This window comes from Lathamus discolor, chromosome 9 (assembly GCF_037157495.1).
Source record: "Lathamus discolor isolate bLatDis1 chromosome 9, bLatDis1.hap1, whole genome shotgun sequence".
Lineage (NCBI taxonomy): Eukaryota > Metazoa > Chordata > Aves > Psittaciformes > Psittacidae > Lathamus > Lathamus discolor.
In genome coordinates, this window is record NC_088892.1 from 19,867,043 (window position 1) to 19,886,412 (window position 19,370).

The 19,370-nt window shown below is 38.8% G+C and overlaps 1 long non-coding RNA gene across 3 annotated transcripts in view; it reads left to right on the plus strand.

Moving 5' to 3' along the window:
• Positions 1-19,370, plus strand: part of LOC136019546 (uncharacterized) — a 175,613-nt gene that overhangs the window by 147,542 nt on the left and 8,701 nt on the right. For all 3 annotated transcript variants that reach the window (XR_010614938.1, XR_010614939.1, XR_010614940.1), the window contains exon 3: positions 10,582-10,733. This is a non-coding gene — a long non-coding RNA (uncharacterized LOC136019546). The remainder of the gene's footprint in view (positions 1-10,581; positions 10,734-19,370) is intronic.

Consider the following 19,370-nt stretch of genomic DNA (forward strand, 5'->3'; position numbering starts at 1 on the left):
GAGTTTGAGATATTGTGGGGATTTTAACGTATGATTTTTAAGTTACTATTTGACTGAAATGCAGCGTAATAAAACTGGAGTTTGACTTGAAATGAAAAAAGGCTTTCTGATGTTTTTTCTATACTTGTGTTCTCTAAATTATGACTGTAGGTGGACACAGATCTTCAGAGACTATGAATATTCTGGTGTAGTAGGAGCTGTGTAATCTGATCTTCAGTTCACTAAACTGTTTTGATGAGTTGGCAGTATTCCTTTCTTACAGGTGTGAAATCATGATGTTATCAGTCATATTTCTTTAGATTAATTGACTGCTGTTGCTGTTGATCAGTGGAATAGGATTATGGCAAAATGTTCTGTAAAATGGAATTATGTCATACAACAGAAGCCAGGTTAGTGCTGGCCTGTTAACTCTGGTTTTGCTGGTTGTCTGACTTTATATACACCATCTACTATTACCGTTCATTTCTCTGTTCTCTGCAAGAATAGACTTGATGTTTGGCCAAGTTGAAGCAAAGCTTTCCTGGGCACGGGTGACAGGAACTGCAATGGGTGATTCCAGCACTTCAAAACTTCCTCACTAATTTGCATTTAACTCAGTGCTGATGAGGTGGGGGTTTTGTAGTCTTTGATCAGATTCCAGTGGTTCACAGTGTGCAGGGGACATCTGCTGCTGTTGTTTTTTATAGATGTATGCTTTTACTGATTAACTCCATTACTGGTGTTATGGAGCTCTGTGCAGCTCTAATATATTTGCCATGAGTATATACCCTGACATACAAGACCAGATCTAATCCTTAATAAAGCAGACAGAAGCAGGAAGGAAATGGCGGATCACAGACATATTTGTTTCCTAAATTTAACAGCTACTAGGACTGTGCAAGAGTCCTCCTTGGAGAAGGCACATTTTCTTTGCAAGATAAATTCTGTTAGATGAAGTCACTGGCTGATATATTGAAAGATGTATTTATATGTAATAAATCAAAGTTATATTATCTCTAATAGACTAATCAGAGACAGAACTGCAGACCAGTTCATTCCTAAATGTACCTCTGCTGGTACAAAGATTCAGTGCTTGGAACACGCAGAGTTTTTAATGCATCTCTAAAGCATCATTCTGGTCCTGCCTGGTTTGCAGAAGTGACAACAAATCAAGGAAAACTGAGTTTAAAAGTGGTTGCTAAAGCTGAGGTCAATTTAATCTCTGTGCGTCCCAGATGTCTGCAAATATACTTGTCATGTATATGCATACATATATAAAATATATATGTTAACCTACAGAAACGAGTCTTACTTCCCCAGTGGAAAATAGGGCTGTTCCTTTATGGTCACCCTAGGAGTCTCTGCAGTAGGATCTTGATATGTCTTTGCAAATAAATAAACGGGAACTACTGTTTATGTGGAATTTAACAGCAGAGATCAACTCTGTCTGTAAGGTCAATGAAGAATATTTGCTAAATGTATTAAGCAGTAATGTTTCAGATAGCCTGAAAATAAATATTCACACAAATACCGATAAGATACAGTTAATCGCATTGACAGAAAATCTAGTATAGCATTTACACAAAGATCTATAGTCCAAATCACATATCAAGTCTTCATAACTGTGGGGACAGTGGGTGTTATCATATAAAACTGAAACAGTGGATAATTACTTGCATGAAAATGTGTCTATGTGAAAATATACTTGTGGTTGGATCATGTGATTAAAACGGCATTGAGATTCAGGGACAGGTTTCCAGGCAATGATGGAGCAATCCTGTCCTGTGTCAGAGTCCTTACAATCTAAGCTTCCGCTAAGCCTTTTATGTGTTATATTAAGGGGTTATTGTTTTCTGCTTATTTTGATCAACATTGCACTTTATTTTCCATTAGAAAGAATAAAAAGAGAATGCAAGACTACTCACACAGTTGAAGGATATCAATTCCTGTCATATCAAAAGTATATTGATCTTCGTAACCTTTTCCAGTGCTAGCGACACGAGAGAGACAAAGGTTAGAGACTTTGCAGCATATCAGAGGTTCCTGCCATTATGAAGTCATCTTTCATTCCTACTCCTTTTTCAGCTTTTGGTTCAAAATCCTGTAGCCTGAGATTCAGATTTCTATACATAGCTTTATTTTTAAAAGAAGTTATTATCCTGATGCAGAAATGGAATATTTGGTTTCAACACCTTTCTCCCTGACTCCCAACAATCTTGCTTAATAACAGATGCATTGAGTTTAAACCGTGTGAAAAATGAACCTGTAATTTCTGTTGTATACAAAGTTGAGACCAGTTTAATCACTTTTATGCTATCTCACAGTTCTTCATCTCATATGCTTATGTATGAATCTACTAAAAATATATAATGTATGACTTTGTACTAGAAACTGTTCATTTATAATAATTTTGTCATCTACTGTAATTATGGCACTGTGTAATCTGTGCAAGTTGACAATATTTTGGCAGAAGCATCTACTGTAATATTTACAAGGTATCTCTGGCTCTGTTTAGTTTTCATTGTGTTCACAGTTATTCTCCTGAATTATTTGGATACTAGTATATAAAAATGGCTGTTTACTTTGCTTCTTGACTAGTTAATCAAACATATTTTAATATCTTAAAGCTTTTCAAGAGAGAAATTATACTCAAAAAAATCCATTATACGCAAACAGAAAAAGTAATGAAGTTCCGCTGGTACTGAAGTAATTTCACACCACTTAAAGCAAAGCTCCATCCTTTAATCATTTCTGATCATTTCCTTATAAATTCCAGCCTGTCTCAACCTAACTCTGAAAGCTTTTACTTAATTTTTATTTTCATTATGTCACTGGATAACTGGTGTAATACCCATACCTCTACAGAAGTCATAGTTAGGTTGGGTGGCTGAGGCTCAACATGGCAAAAGAACATCGTAACTGCAATCGCAGTCAGATCTCTAGAAGACCTCAGTGTATTTGGGAGTCTTTGGAAATTGTACACTTATTCATTTGTGGGAGGTATTTTGCTATCCAAATGGAACCTGGTAGCTGCTTAACACATCTGAAAGCTCCACTTATTTTTGTTGCTAATGGGAACTTAAGCCTCTTCCTAATTCAGATAAGACTCCTGAGGAGGAGAATGTAATTATCTTTTAATTTATATAATATTAAATTTTATGTTTGTGTTTTGTTTATGTGGTTATAGTGTTTTCTATACTATGATGAAATATCTAGATCTTTGTTTTGTGATAGGGTTAGCTTGTGTGGTACAGCGAAACTTGCACAGACATACAGAGCAGAAAATGTTTCTGCAGTTTCTCGTTTTTTAATTGCAGATCATTGGTGTTACTGCTAGTGAGTTTTCTGGATGTTTATAGTTCTGTATGGTACAATGGGTGAATTTACATTAGCATTTTGATTTGGATCAGGTGTCTGTGTTTGAACTAAATGTCATGATTGCCTGGAGGTAATCCTACTTTCATAGGCACTCATTGGATGAGTAGATGCATTCCAGGATAGCATCCGTCTGTTAATGAGAGTATTGTACCTGGAACCAGACCACTCCCAATGCTAAATAGCTCTGTCCTCAGTTATAAGTGTATTGTGGACCTTTGGCCCTCAATACCAACTGTCATTCTGTAGACCTTCTATTTTGCAGTACTATAAATCTTACTTCTTAGTTAACGTTGAATAAATTAATGATACTGGCAACTTAGAATTGTTAAGATTTTGATAAATAAAGATGTGGTTCCTTACAACTTGTTAGCAAGCCCCTTTTTATATTTGACACAAGAGGATGTTATTTGCCCCAGGGACTGGAATACTCCTCTGAAAGAACAACAGAAGTCACATCTCTTTCTTTGGAAAGAATTAACTCTAATTTATTAAAACTTTTAAAAGTATGTGTCAAAATTAACTTTTCTTTAGCTCTCATTAGCTTGTACTGATTAAAAAAACACTGACTACATTCAGCTTTTGATGCTAAGGCGCTTGTGTTGTCGGAGTTAATGGAGATTACTTCTCCCCAGGACATTGGCTTTGAAAGTATCTGTGCTCTGCAGCGTGCGTGGAATTTGATCTCAGTGCTGCTTTTCTGTTCTGCTCAGATACGCTCACCTAGGTTAAGCTGTTCCTGTGACCCATTGCTTAGCCTCTTTGCATGCGCAGTTTGTAAGTTTATATTTCTCTTCTTCAAGGTGGGATTTCTATTTCTCTGCTCCACTGTAACAGTTTCTCTTCAAGTCCAGTTAATTTTTTGCCTCTTCAGCAGGCTTCTCTTCATAACTTGTGACCAATATTAAACAGAGAAACCTGTGCGAAGCAAAGTATTATTTATTCCTCAGTACAGGGTACTGTCTATGAAGAAAGAAATACAGCAAAGACTAAGATGCATGTTGCCTAACATAAGTTACAATCCTCCTGTTCAGGTATATGTAGGCATCAGCATGGTCAAAGCCTCCCTCCAGTGTTAGGCTGGATGTGGTAGAGTACATCTCTGTAGTTCCTGGTTTAACTTGGTTTATGCTCGTGTGCGAATGAGACATTATTTCTTGAAACGATTTTGCTATTGTTTTCCATTAGAGCAGCAGAAACATCTTTGAGATATCTTCTGAGTCTGCTCAGAGAGCTCTGTATAAAATTATTCGTTTGTGTTCTGTGAAATCAAGCACACTTCCAGTAATCAACCAATAGCACACTGCAGGACTAATAGCAGTAAGATAGCACCTTAATCTTTGCAGCGCTATTTCAAGATACTGTTCTCAGTACGTGCTATATTTATACTTCTTCCATTGTAAGCCTAATGGACTATGGTAGCTGCTCTCTCTTCCACCTTAATACAACCTTTGTAAGAGACCACATGTTCGCAAAAATCTCCAAATTCAATCCTACTGTAGCTGGAAAAGGTCTCAGTAACAAAATAGTTGACCCATTTTCTTTTGGATCGGTGCTTGCCCTGGTAACTGCACAGTTGTTGTAATAGCCTGTGTTCAGGAGGAGACATAGAATCATAGAATCATAGAATAGTTAGGGTTGGAAAGGACTTCAAGATCATCCAGTTCCACCCCCCCTGCCATGGGCAGGGACACCTCACACTAAACCATCCCACCCAAGGCTTCATCCAACCTGGCCTTGAACACCGCCAGGGATGGAGCACTCACAACCTCCCTGTGCAACCCATTCCAGTGCCTCAGCACCCTAACAGGAAAGAATTTCCTCCTTAGATCCAATCTAAACTTTTCCTGTTTAAGTTTTAACCCGTTACCCCTTGTCCTGTCACTACAGTCCCTGACGAAGAGTCCCTCCCCAGCATCCCTGTGGGCCCCCTTCAGTTACTGGAAGGCTGCTATGTGGTCTTCACGCAGCCTTCTCTTCTCCAGGCTGAACAGCCCCAACTTCCTCAGCCTGTCTTCATATGGGAAGTGCTCCAGTCCCTGATCATCCTCGTGGCCTCCTCTGGACTTGTTCCAGCAGTTCCATGTCCTTTTTATGTTGAGAACACCAGAACTGCACACAATGCTCCAGGTGAGGTCTCACAAGAGCAGAGTAGAGGGGCAGGATCACCTCCTTCGCCCTGCTGGTCACGCTCCTTTGGATGCAGCCCAGGATACGGTTGGCTTTCTGGGCTTTGAGCGCACACTGCAGCCGGCTCATGTTCATTTTCTCATCGACCAGCACCCCCATGTCCTTCTCTGCAGGGCTGCTCTGAATCTCTTCTTTGCCCAGTCTGTAGCTGTGCCTGGGATTGCTCCGACCCAGGTGTAGGACCTTGCACTTGTCATGGTTGAACTTCATAAGGTTGGCATCAGCCCACCTCACAAGTGTATCGAGGTCCCTCTGGATGGCATCCCTTCCCCTCCAGCATATCAACCGGACCCCACAGCTTGGTGTCATCGGCAAACTTGCTGAGGGCGCACTCAATCCCACTGTCCATGTCAGCGATGAAGATGTTAAACAAGACTGGTCCCAACACTGATCGCTGAGGGACACCACTCGTAACTGGTCTCCAGCCGGACATCGAGCCATTGACCACAACTCTTCGCGTGCAGCCATCCAGCCAGTTCTTTATCCACCAAGGGGTCCATCCATCAAATTGATATCTCTCCAATTTAGAGAGAAGGATGTTGTGTGGGACAGTGTCAAACGCTTTGCACAAGTCCAGGTAGATGACGTCAACTGCTTTACCCTTATCCATCAATTCTGTAGCCCCAACATAGAAGGCCACCAAATTGGTCAGGCAGGATTTCCCCCTAGTGAAACCATGCTGGCTGTCACCAAGCACCTTGTTGTTTTTCATGTGCCTTAGCATGCCATCCAGGAGAATGTGCTCCAAGATTTTACCAGGCACAGAGGTGAGCCTGACTGGTCTGTAGTTCCCCGGGTCTTCCATTTTCCCCTCCTTGAAGATGGGGGTTATATTTCCCTTTTTCCAGTCGTCGGGAACTTCACCTGACTGCCATGATTTTTTAAATACGATGGCCAGTGGCTTAGCAACTTCACTCGCCAGCTCCTTCAGGACCTGCGGATGGATTCCATCAGGTCCCATGGACTTGTGTGCGTTCAGATTTTGAAGATGGTCTCGAACCAGATCCTTTGCTACAGTGGGCCCAAGGTCTTCATTCTCACAGTCCCTGCATCTGCCTTCTAAGACCTGGGTGGTGTGGTCAGAGCCTTTGCCAGTGAAGACTGAGGCAAAGAAGTCATTCAGAACCTCAGCCTTCTCCAAATCCTGTGTAGCCAGTTCTCCCGAAAGCTTCCTCAGGGGGCCTATTTTGTTCCTAGTCTGTTTTTTGTTTGCTGCGTACCTGTAGAATCCCTTCTTGTTATCCTTAACATCCCTGGCTAGGTTTAATTCTAACTGGGCCTTAGCCTTCCTAACCTGGTCCCTAGCTTCCCGGACAACATCCCTGTACTCTACCCAGGCCGCCTGTCCTTGCTTCCATTTTTTATAAGCCTCTTTTTTCCTTTGAATTTTCCTCAGCAGCTCCTTATCCATCCAAGGAGGTCTCCTGGCCCTCCTGCTGCACTTCCTTCTAGTTTGGATGCAGCACTCCTGAGCTTGTAGCAGGTGATCCTTGAATATCAACCAACAGTCTTGGGCCCCCCTGCCCTCCAGGGTTATATCCCTGGAGTAAAAGTAAAAAGTATAAAGTAAAAAGTAAAAAGTATATAGTAGAGACCTTCATTCTTTGCTGTCATTAGTTACTGTAGGTCATTTTAAGAAATGGCTGAGATGTCCACCAGTTTGTAGTCACTTAGATAAGACAGGACATTGATAACGTTATAAAATACTTAGTATTTCTAATTGTTTCTTCATTTGTGCTGTAAAGCTGTAGACATGAACAAGCCAGTCCCATTTCCATGCCTTCACACTTCATTGTAAGTCAGTACAGTTGCCTGTGGAAACGAATGTCCAGCTAGTCTAGGAACTGACTAGGTCATAGGAGTGAAAATTACAAAAGCAGGACGTTTACTCTGTAGTATGCACAGCCGAAGTACTTGAGAATAATAAGTTGTAATTGGGGCATCTTAATAACGGAAAGCTCAGCTTGGCTGAGGTTGTAGTTTTTGTTTTGACTGGAAGTGTTTCTTTAAGAGATTCTTCTCCTGACATTTCCAATTTATACTTAATATGCTAATAAACTTTCAGTTATAATTTAAATGATTATAGTTTTTGGATTGTATTTGCTGTTTCAGTCATTATATAAATATTTTTACGGCCTGCAGAGCTGTCTTTAGCAAATGAACAAACTTGCGATCTGTACTAATTGAATTATGAATCATTTCAAAACCAACAGCAACAACAACAAATTCGTTTTGTTAGCCTTTTTTTCCCTGTATACTGTTTTCATTTTAATTCCTTTAATTCATTCTATAAGTTTCCGTCATCCAGCCATAGGGTTGGAACCAGCATTAATGAATTCTTCTATGCACCAGTACAAACTGTTGTATATTAGAGGCAATAAGAAAGCTGGCGCAATGCTAAATTCCAGAAAGACAAAAAAGTCGCACCATTTTCATATTTACCAAAGCTCTTGCATTAACTATGAAGATTAAAATATTAATATTAAAAGAAGAGATTTATCTGTATGTAGGAAGACTTCAGCATGGTTATTGATTCTGAGGATGGTTCCATTCATTTAATTCCTCCCGATTGCTTTGTTTCTGATCACAAGAGTAATTTATTGCAATTAGTGATTATGAAAAATATCAGAATGCAATTAGAGCAATAAAAATATTCATAACAACAGCCAGAAGAACATGCAGTAAACAGAAGAAACTTGAGGTCAGAGTGGAGAAGTAGTTTTGTATTCAGTTAACAAAAAATACAAGAGAATCTATGAATAAGTTTGCCATTTGCCCTGAGATAGCACACTGTATTTGAAAGTCCCGCATCTGGGCTTTTGTTGTGCTGAAGAGCATTATACTCCAAAGGTACAGACTTTTCTCCAGGAAGATCCTGTTGCCATTTCTGACTTGAATTCTTTTATGTCAGCTATTATTGCAATGCAAAACTGCTTCCTCCGATCAACAATTAAATAATCTTTTGGAATCTGGAAAAAGCATTTGGAAGCTTTTAATTTCCTTTGATAGAATTCATAATAGGAAGAGTAAAACCTCTCTGTTATAGAGAACTAGCTTTTGTTTATAGTTTCGGGTCTTTTAAGTAATTTTGGGGTAGGTGGTTGTTCTCTGAAGTTGCGTTTGGATTCTGGTTTTAGCCCCTGACTCTACTGCAAGGCTCTGCCACTTGTTTTGCAGCATCTTCTGTATACATTTTATTTTCAGAAGGGTTGGCACAGCTGGTGTGGGTCTGATGGTTATTTCATAACCATGTCTCTATTTTGCACCTGTGTAGGACAGCACCCATGTTACTAAAGCGGTTTTGCTTTTCTGGGCATGATAAGAAAAGGAGGGAACATATGGCAGTAGAGTGATACTTCGTCCAGTTTGATGTGTTCTTTAGGAAATGGCTTAGATGCTGAGTCAGAACATGATTTGCTTTAAAGATGTTCCAGGCCATACTGGAGGAAGTGATTTTATGATACAAATTCCTCTCAACTTATGTTGATACACAGATCATCGTCTGAGAGAAGCAAAGCCACTGCTGTTTCTAACACACTACAGCCTTTTTTAATGATTCTATGTTTAGACAGTGTTTAAAGCCAGTTGTTTTGGGGGAATGTGATTGCTGTTCAATGTTTCATTCCTCTTAAATTTTGAAGTCTCCAAGCACATTTCAGGATCAAGCCCCAATAACTTAAGTTTTCAAACTTACATAATAATATCCTCTTTGCCCAGCCAGCACTTGCCCTCAAGGTCAAAGCGCAGATGTCACAGACCTCTGCCCTAGAAGTGCCCAAGCTCACTATTGAATTAATTATAGCTGAGAAGAATTCAACAAAGACCAAAACCTGATGATCTTGGATGCTTGTCTCAGCAAGTAATATTTCTTGCTAAATATTAATGAGTCTTGTACCCAAAGAAGGATGTAGTTTTTAATGGGTTATCTGCCTGGGATTAATTCATGCAAGTCTCTTGACACTCTTAAGGTGTTTAAGATAATACAAGAGTTTCTTTCATGTAAAACAGCTTCATTGATTCCAGGGATGTGTACTCAATACAAAAGCCACTTATGTTGTCATTTACTAATAAATAATTTAAAAGGCAGTTTTTTGTTGAGCTAGATTTGCATGGTTAACAATGAACTGAACACCATAATCGAAGGGTGTTCTATTTGTGTTCTACTGCCAAATTATCAATAATAATCCCATCCAGAATCAATATTATGATGTAAATGTGTTTCCATTTGGTACTTGTGATTAAATATAACTGCTTCTTTGTGCCTTTTAAATGGCTTATTCTTGTTGAATAGGTTATTTCTAAGCTATTGCTGGAACTTACCTTACTTGAAGTTGAACTGAGGCATTGTAATGATGTGGATATATTTAACAATTTTTAAGAACTTATATCACAATAAGTATTCAAACTTAAATGTATCTTGTCCCATTGAGTGGTAGATCTACATTTTTGAGACAATTAGGTATTTTTAACAAGGTTGACCTCTATCTGATTAGTCATGAAGGTGTTACCCAAATCTAAGTACAGCCAAGTCTATGCACGGCTTTAACAAAATTAGGTTAACTGTCCTTTCTTAAGCACACTAAGTTTTTGTAAGCTATAAAATGTCATAATTGTGAGAGGCCTAAGCAGTACTTAGAAACTTTTTGTAGGACAGAGGGAGGAAAGGCTTTTATAATGGATGGATCTTCCAATGGAAACTTGGGACACACACCAAAACCGACTCTATATAACCTTCTATTATTATCTACTGTGCCAGCTTTAGTGTTTCTTAAAGAATTCTATGTGTCGAGGACTATCAGGAAATATTACCAAGGGCATTGTGTTAGACATTCACATAGGCTGAAGTCAGCCCTAAATCTGGAAAACTCAACGAACTTGAATGTATAGTTTTCACTGGTTTTTATCTTGTTGATACATTTTAGAGTCAGAGGTTTTACAGTTAAAGCACAGCAGAATATATGTTTTTAATGAACCTTAAAGTGACTCATGCTTTTGAAGCTGATGAAATGCCTCCTCATGTTCTGGTCTATTTTGCAGTGGTATGAACTTGTGGAAGATGAAGATTATAAAAAGGCCATTGCTCTTCATCAGCTGTGTTATTGGCTGAGTGATTGAATACACCTCTGGGTGAAAGAACCCAAAACCATCATGTTCACCAAAGTCCCAGGGAAGGGATGTGAGCAAATCATGTGAGTAAAAGCTAAAAGACCAGGGACACTGCTGAAATGCCTCTTGGTCATCTGGGCACATGTCCAGTTGTGAACATTTTATCTGAAAGGGTGGGTGAAAATACACAGCTTCACATTTTCCATGCATCATTTATTTATTTAAATACTTGGAGATAGTATTTATTACATTTAAACAGCAGAAAGAATTCTAGGAGGAAGAAGAAATTTAGCTACTAAACCAAAAGCCCGAATGTTTGCAAGACATGAATAAACTAGTAATCGGTTACTGGAGATCTTTAGATGAGTAACTAAAAAGTTGTTGATGAACAAGGACTTCTGAGTGGTACACTCAGAAGGTTGGAAATTGTTTTACATTGAAATACTTTCTTTGGAATTCTGATAGTGACTTTACGCAACACCTCTATTTCCAGTTAAGACTGACTTTTCTGATTGTCCCTTTCTTCCTTGGAAGAACTAGTGTACTTTAATTCTTGCTTCAGTCAGTAAATACGAAAATATTACATGAAAAAAGAAAGTTGAAAGCATCATATTAGTAGGAATACAAATCCAACACAGGAAATCCAAATTAAGCAACATTGCAGTACATTCTGAGGTAGGAAAATACTGAATACGAGGGGAAGGGATGAAGGTGAAGTAAATTATTTTGGATCCAAATCAAATGCAATACAGGATTACCAACTGCAAACAATAAGATCAATGTGTTATTGTTTTACAGAAATCTGTTTCAAGTTTGTTGCTTGTTGTGGAGTTAAAACTTTTCGAACTTTTACAGCTGTGAAAGAAGTGATTCCTTTAAAGAAACAACAACAACAACAAAAAAAACCCTACCTGAAACCCCCAAAACCAAAAAACCAAACTCTGAAAAACTGAAAAAAACCAACTCCATAGGCTGATGTTTTAGAAGTATTGCTGTTATTTCATGGCTAGTGACAGAAGATTGTACTAAAAGTATCCTGTAACATATGGGGGTTTTCTTGCATCAATGTAGTTTTGAGAGCTTTCCATTACAAGTTAGAATGCAAGTACTGTATTAAAACAGGTGAATGCTAGTTTCCTATCCAAACCCTGATACCAACAGTGTAAGATGCACCTATATCTCTCTTTATAGCCACAAGGGTAATGTTTAGATGATAAACTCTGAGGTACTCTGACTTTTCAAAAATGGAAGCAGATGCAGACTGAATTATCCTTCTGACTATCATCAGACATGAACTGATAGTCCCATGAGAGTGCTTTGGGAGGATTAATCAGTCATTACAGATGAAGCTGGCAGGATGGAGAAATGGGAAGGATGAACCATGTGAGAATTTCACCTTTCTCATGTAAGCAAACATATGCACATTTGACAGCCTCGTTCTCCAAAGCTATTCTGTTTTCTTCCCTCTGCTTTCCAGTGTGCCAATACAATGAGCTATTAAACAGCCATACTTTTTAATTACTAATGAATTGGTCTCGTTTGTCAGATGTCTGAAAATGAGAAGACTTTTTCTTTTTTTCCAGAGTCCCTTTGCTCATGTGAATAAATAGCTAAGTGGTCTTTACCTCCCAAGGGGGGTGCAGTCAGGAAAAGGTGAAATTAGGCAATTAACAAAAGAAAAGAAAGCAGTGAAATAAGAAAGTGTCTTCCGAAAAAGTAGGTGTTGTTCTGAACTCCTCACAGGCATTCTGTGGGGTTCCACTTAATTGGGATGAATAATGTGGTTTTACAAAGAAACCGGTGGAAGGTGCCTATTTAAACTTTCTAACTAATTAATAGTTTCTCGAGGATGCCCAGCAGTGGGGAAGTTAGAATGCTGCTCATGCTATTACCACATTGCTGCTGTGTCTACTTTGCCTTTCCATAGGAAGAACAAAGCACCTCTGGTAACACAGAAGATGTTTCCATCCATCAGGAGGGGGGGGGTTAGTTACTGTTACTGTTGAGTGCTTCTCATTAACTAAATGCTGGCCTGATTCCAAGACAGTTGTTGCCTTTCTGACGATTATAGACAAGAGAAGGTTTAATAAGTCTTATTTTCATCTTTGAATCGAAAAGCAAGATAATGGTTTTTGGTATTTATATATTTCCTCCTTTTGTGATACACTGAAATGGAGATGTCGCTAGAAATTTGCAGGCATCTGATTGTGAACATGAACTGCCTTCCTGGAGAATATGACACATTTGTGGCCACTTCATCCTATCCACAGCTCAAAGATCCCTACCTGTACCTTGCTAGAATATTCTCATAAGATAGTAATCTTCCTGTGGAGACAGACTTTCGAATCTGTCTTCTGTACCAGACAGCTTTTATAAAAGAGATCTTTGGAGTATACAGGACATGTACTGGACTAACAATAGATAGCACCTCTTTCTAGCAAGTTCTGGATGCTACCTGCAGAGCACACAGGTCCTTCAGTGCCTCCAGCAACTTACATGTTTTCTGAAGTGTGTGATTTCTCTCTTCTGTGCTGCCATATCAGTGGGTTTGCTTGTGTAACTGCAAATTGGTTTCCTTACAGCTTGTCCATTCTGGACTGGCCTCATGGAAAAGTTAGTTCACTCTCTGTGTTGTCACCTTAATGTCTGAGTATAGTTATGTATTTGTTTTCTCTGTCACCAGCTTGGGTAAAAGCCTTCTATTCCGAGCTAGGAGTTACTATGGTTCTTGCAGGTGTTAGACGCTCATTTACTAAAGAATGTCCTTAGAAGAATGTAAGGAATTGTAATATAGGTAGTCAGTTGCCAATGATGTCTCAATTAGAGTGACAAAACGCATGAATTTCACCTTGCTTGAAATCTTTCACATTGCAAAACTAGGAGCTAAGATTCAAGAAAGCAGTTGTCGCTATCTTGCTAAGTGTTCATAACTCTTTTTATGATATTTGTTTCTTTCTGTATCTTTTATTGTTCTGCCATATGTTGTTTTTCCTTCTACCCATCTATGGGCCCCTAGTGAGTTTTTGCAGAGGAAGTCAGATAGGTACATACCAATAAGTATTTGCCATATAGCCATTTGGAACATTATTTTTCTTGATGGTGTGTTTGTTTTCTAAACCTTTTTCTTTACTACCACTTTTTTCTACTTTCCAAATTTGACTGCACTTTCTGGATGGCTCAGTTACTTCAAAAGTGGCAAACAAGTTATTTCTCAGTAGAAGAAGCAACAAACTTAATCCAGGTTATCCTCTCTGCTCCCTGAGAATAGACGCTTGCTTAATCCTGTAGAGAAGTAAATACTGTCTTGAACAAAAAATCTCTATGCTGTAAGATTGCTTGATTTTTATTTATTTTATTTTTGTCCAAAAGGAAAAGAGATTTTTTCTCCAACTACTGTATGAAGAGCTGAATCAATACAAGATAAAACCTCAGAGACCTTTTTTCTCATGTTGAACTATTGGATAAGCCTGTATCTTTTAACACCTTGGTATACATGCTGCCTTTCTCCACTGCTTTCCATAGCAACCTGTGGCTGTACTAGAGGATAAAGTTGTACCAGGATCTCTGTTACACAATGGGGGGTGAATACACCACAGCAGTCAACTTATAAAATGGTCCTTTTCATTAACAAGCCTTTGGTATTGATTTAGTCATACATCTATGTTCATTGTACATGTCTCTGAACTGTTAGTTTGGTGGTGAAGAATGTTAAGCATGTACATGAAGTGTTAGCATGTTAGTGTATTGGGCTTCATCTTCATGGCTTTTCTGTAGGTATCTGTGTTCTCAATAGCAAAATTGAGACTGGAAAGTTGCAAGAGCCAGCCACCCATCCTTAGTGCTCCCATAGCCTACAGCAGCTGAAGGATGCGAAGGAAACTGGAGTTGTCTTTAAAACCAACGCTCAGAGAGAAAAGCAAAAGCGGAGAAGTGCAAAATAGCCATGCAAGGTACCAGACGGGAGAGAGAGGATGGTCAGGTGAAAGGTCATTAAAATAATGTCATTTAAAAGTCATTGAAATGTGTAAACCTCAGATTCTGTTAAAGCAGTGTTGTTAACTTTGTTATTCCGTAAGGTTGAAAGGCTGCATAGCTGAGCTGTTGTGTCAATGTGGAGGCTCCTACTGCCTTTCATAAAAGCATACAAGCACACAGTATTTTAATGTCACTTTCTAGAACCAACTTGATGCAAAGGTGCTTGACTGTTGTTACTATCATTTTCTATGTTGATATAAAGTCATAGACACGAGTTGATTTTCTGGAAGATACTAGACATATCTTTTGTTTTTTCTTGGCATTTCTGATCTTGTTCGATTTTGAGCTCTTGTAATGAGCTCAGATGCTGTATCTCAAATTCCCTTGAAGTCTTCATGAAACCTGCAGAGCTCAATCTCTTTGAAATATGACATGAAAATTCAGTTTTCTAGTTGCTATTCTTATTCCTGTCTTTACTTTATATGATGAATCTTGGTTATTGTAAAGAGTAACAATGAACTATCTGGGTCAAGTTTTCATTGGGGAAAGCCACAGCCAACATATTGATAAGCATTGCAAAGTGATTAGCAAGCCATGTTACTGTTTTCTGGCTTGTGGCAAGTTTAATAACGTTATTTGTTTTCTTATCTTCAAAGTATAGGAAGTTTCTGCTACGTGGAGAACACCCCTACTTGGTGTCTCACAAGCATACGGGTTAATTTTTATCATCAAAACAGATCTGTTGAATAGTGTGTATTGGAAAGTGAATAGTCATTGCTGTTGCAGCCAGAAGTGTCAGCTTGAATGTTTTTGTACTAGCCTAAGGCAGACTTATTGTTCTTTATTCTAGGATTTGATAGCAAAAGTTAAAAGAAAGGGAAAAGGTACAAAGAAAATAATTTAAGCGGATACTGAATTATCATTTAATTTTACAGAATATTCTCTTGTTTTCCTAACTGTGAGCAATGAAGGAGAGTAATTTGAGAGTTTTACTGGTTCATGTGGAAGGAACACTACAAAATACAACCCATTTGCCAAGCTGCTTCCTTCCTTTCAAATGTCTATTAGTCTTTGCACAAGCAAAACAACATGAACTTTGTACATAGGCCAAAGTGTACAAGTCACTATTCCTCTGTGATTACATCGGACAAAGTCCCTGAGTCCATTGGGACTTAGGTGCGCTACTCTGTTTATCTCTTTGGACTTCTTGGATTTAGCTTTAGTGATGGAATTTATATAGATCCTTTCACATATATATGAAGTCACCATAACATTAAAGACTCTTTTTGCCTCTTAGTGTGAGGTATTTATAATTCTGTTCTTCCCATCAACCAAGAAGTTTGGTGACTTCTCCATGTCATTCAAAAAGTCTTATTTCATGGGAAGACTTCCTGTGCCAGGAAATGAGCTTTTTGATTATTTGACAGATCCCAGAGTCTGGTATCTTGCAAAGATCACATTTCTCAGGAAAATGCTGCATCTTGCAAAGGAAAGATTGAATGCTGGTGGAATGGCAATGTAATGCCTGTAGCCTTCTGCCTGCTTTGCCAAATCCTGTCAGTGCAACATCAGTCAGGTTTTTCATGCACAAATCAAGGGGCAAATTAGCTTACTGTTTGCACTGGTGCAATTTGTGAAGTACCTCAGTCAGGCAGTGACATCAAATGCCAAGCTTTTGTTGAGGTTTTGCCCGTTCTCTGTCACAATCCCTCTCCACAGGGAACTGACTGCAATGTGAGCAGGATTGTGTTGGCGTTATGCTCTCTTGAGAACATTTTCTGGGAGAAAGGAATAGGAATATTTAAAGCGTACATAGGAGCCTCTTCAAAATTCTCTGCAGCTGTAGTTTGACAATATTACACAGACTGAAATGTTTGCTTATCAGAAAAGCTGAAATGTTTAAAGAACATTGATCTACATTTCTTGTCAGTTTACTGTCTCCATTGGCACAACATTTGGAAGGATTCTGATTTTATGAAATGGAGAGTGCCTCAGACTTGCATCTGCAGTGAATACTCTATTACCTCTTTCTGAGCTTTGGAACAATAACTCTTTCCCACCTAAACACTTACAGAATGTGGAACATATGATAGATCTGTGCAAGTTGTTCCTATTTTCCACCTTATGTTAGAACGGCAACTGCTGCCAATCAGCAAAACAAGGAAGTTTGGAAATAGCAAATTTCTGTGACTGCCACAGGCTTCCTTAATTTCCTTGAAATTAAGTACAGGCACTGCTCAGTTGTTGACATTTTCCAAAGCTGAGATAGTTGTTGGTGTTACTGACACGATGTTTAACTGCTTCTCTCAGCTTTATGTGTTGTGTAAATGAGCTCTGCCAGGTCATGTGATGGTTTTCTGGTGCTTATCCAGCCCTGTCCAGAAGTTGTGATGAAGGAGTCAGATGGAAAATTTCTATCAGAATAATTTTTTTTTATTTTTTTTTTTTAATTTTTAAGTGAAAGAAGCATTTTTGTGATAGTTTGCAGCCAGCTGAATTGCTGAGCAAAGCCATGATAAGCAGGGGAGTAGACGGTTAAATTACGGAGGACTTAACAGCTGACTTTCAATGAGAATCAGAGTACTGAATTGAATGTAGGCACAGAAATTATTGGTCCCTTCCTCTGGTTTCTTTTGCCTAGCCCTATCTTACATGGTTTTAAAGCTGAGAAGCTATGGTCTTATTTGATCTTGTTTGTGAGTGTCTCATTGCTGTATAATCAGTCTTACAGTAGTTGATGTTTAAGAAACTGATGGGGAAGCAATAATGGAAGTGTTCCTAATTTTACTACAATAATTCTCCATAATCTGCACAAAACACTGGCTGTTTCCTCCTGCTTCTCAGCAAAGATTTAAAAGCTGAGCGAGTTGCCATGTTACTTAAGACTTCATTATTTTTTCCGAAGTATACTCCAGAGCATTCGCGAGAACATTATGAAGTATTATCATAAATGATTAAGCTGAACTATAATTGTCAAAATATGTGAAAAAAGCACATCTGGCAAGGCTGTTTTTTCACTCCCTAATTCACATGACTCAGTAATTCACAATGGATCCTTCTGGCAGTGTGAATAAGTAAGACACTGTTGCAGGGTAGGCATGCGGTTCCCTGGCTTCCTCTAGCACTGCGGGTGCTTCTTCCTTGGTGTGATCCATGGAAACAGAGACCTCAGTTAGAGACAGTCTGACTGATAGAACTGGGGAAATGGGCATATAGGCAAACAGAAACCTTGCTGATCATCATACCCAGCCTTATGCAGCCACATTTGTGTAATCATTTTTGTATACTGATTAGCCCAACTAGTTGTGTTTTTTTGCTTCTGCTGTTTCTATTCCTCATTTTCCCCTTGCTTCCTAGATAGACTCTAATTTATAACTGAACTGTGTTCATGGCCAATTTATATCATTTGTTCTTGTGCCAGCATCAACCTTTAGCTGAAACGGTTCTTTTTCCTTGCTGCTGATTAGTTCTGCAATGAGAAAGAGTGGAAAATAGGTGAAATCCTTCTCAACTTTCATTTTTTGAGGTTATACAAACCAAGAGCCTCCTCTTTAAAATACGTGTTAATTCCATCAGACATGCTACTAGTGCAGCTGGAATTTCTTTTCCTTGACTGGAATTCTATACGTTATTCCAGATGAAGCCTCACTGGTCCTGTTTAAATACCTCTCCTGATTTAACCTTTCACAGCTGTGTGTTGTGTCATGGCATTTTGTACTTAAGCATTCAATTCAGGTTTTTTTGTCTATGTTTCCAAATAATGAGGTGTAATTCTAAGTCTCCTCTAGCATTATTTTAATAATATGGCTGTCAAACAGAGTATCTCATAAGATGGCTGAAGAGGGAGATCCCTACTTCTTATTTGCCCCGAGTCCCTGAAACACTGTAATCACCTCCAGGTGACATCTGCCTGCTACCGTTGCCCTTTGTCTTTCCATGAAGTGTATGGAAACGTTTTTGACAGAATTTACTTTACCTGCATCCAAGTCTGATTGTGTAGATCTTCAATGGACCTCACTATTCTTTTGCTATGTTTCTCTAAAATGATTTTGATCACAAAAGGCTCTGCACTGACTTTGCTGTTCTTTTCCTGTTTCTTCACAGTGTTATTGCATAAGGCTACTCTACTACCATTTTGTATCATCTAATACTGGTGGTACACTTAAGAATTGCTATTCTGTCATGTTGCATTTATCTCTGATTCCCATTCTTTCTGTGGCTGTCCTCATTTGACTGCCCAGTAGCTTTGTTTTAACCCACTTTGGTTTTTTCTTACTTTTGGTTTTCTGGTTAACATCAGTCAATTTCTCCACTGCATCAGACGACATCGCCTTTCTTATCTCTGAATTTCTGTGTCTCTTCCACTGTTCATTCACTTTCCAACCCCTTCTACCCCTTTAACTTTTAAAGACAAGGTTCAAAGCAGGACACATTTTTCCTGTTTATTGATCTCCTTATTTTGGGTTCCTGTGCAGTTTTCCTTGCAATGTTAGTATTTGTAAAGCACTTTGAAAACCTTAAATGTGTGTAAATGCTGGTTGTTTAGTTTTGCATGGCTTTTGCCAGACAGAAGCAGAAGCTGTATATTTCATAATTACTTAACTGCTCAAGGGCCATAGCAAAATCAGGTACTCTGCATGCCAAGTTCTCTCCTTCTGCGTAATGCACCTTTCAAACCTAGATCAGATAGAACTGAAGAGGCGTGATTGAAAGGCTCGCAACGTTGCCTTATGGAATCTGTGTTC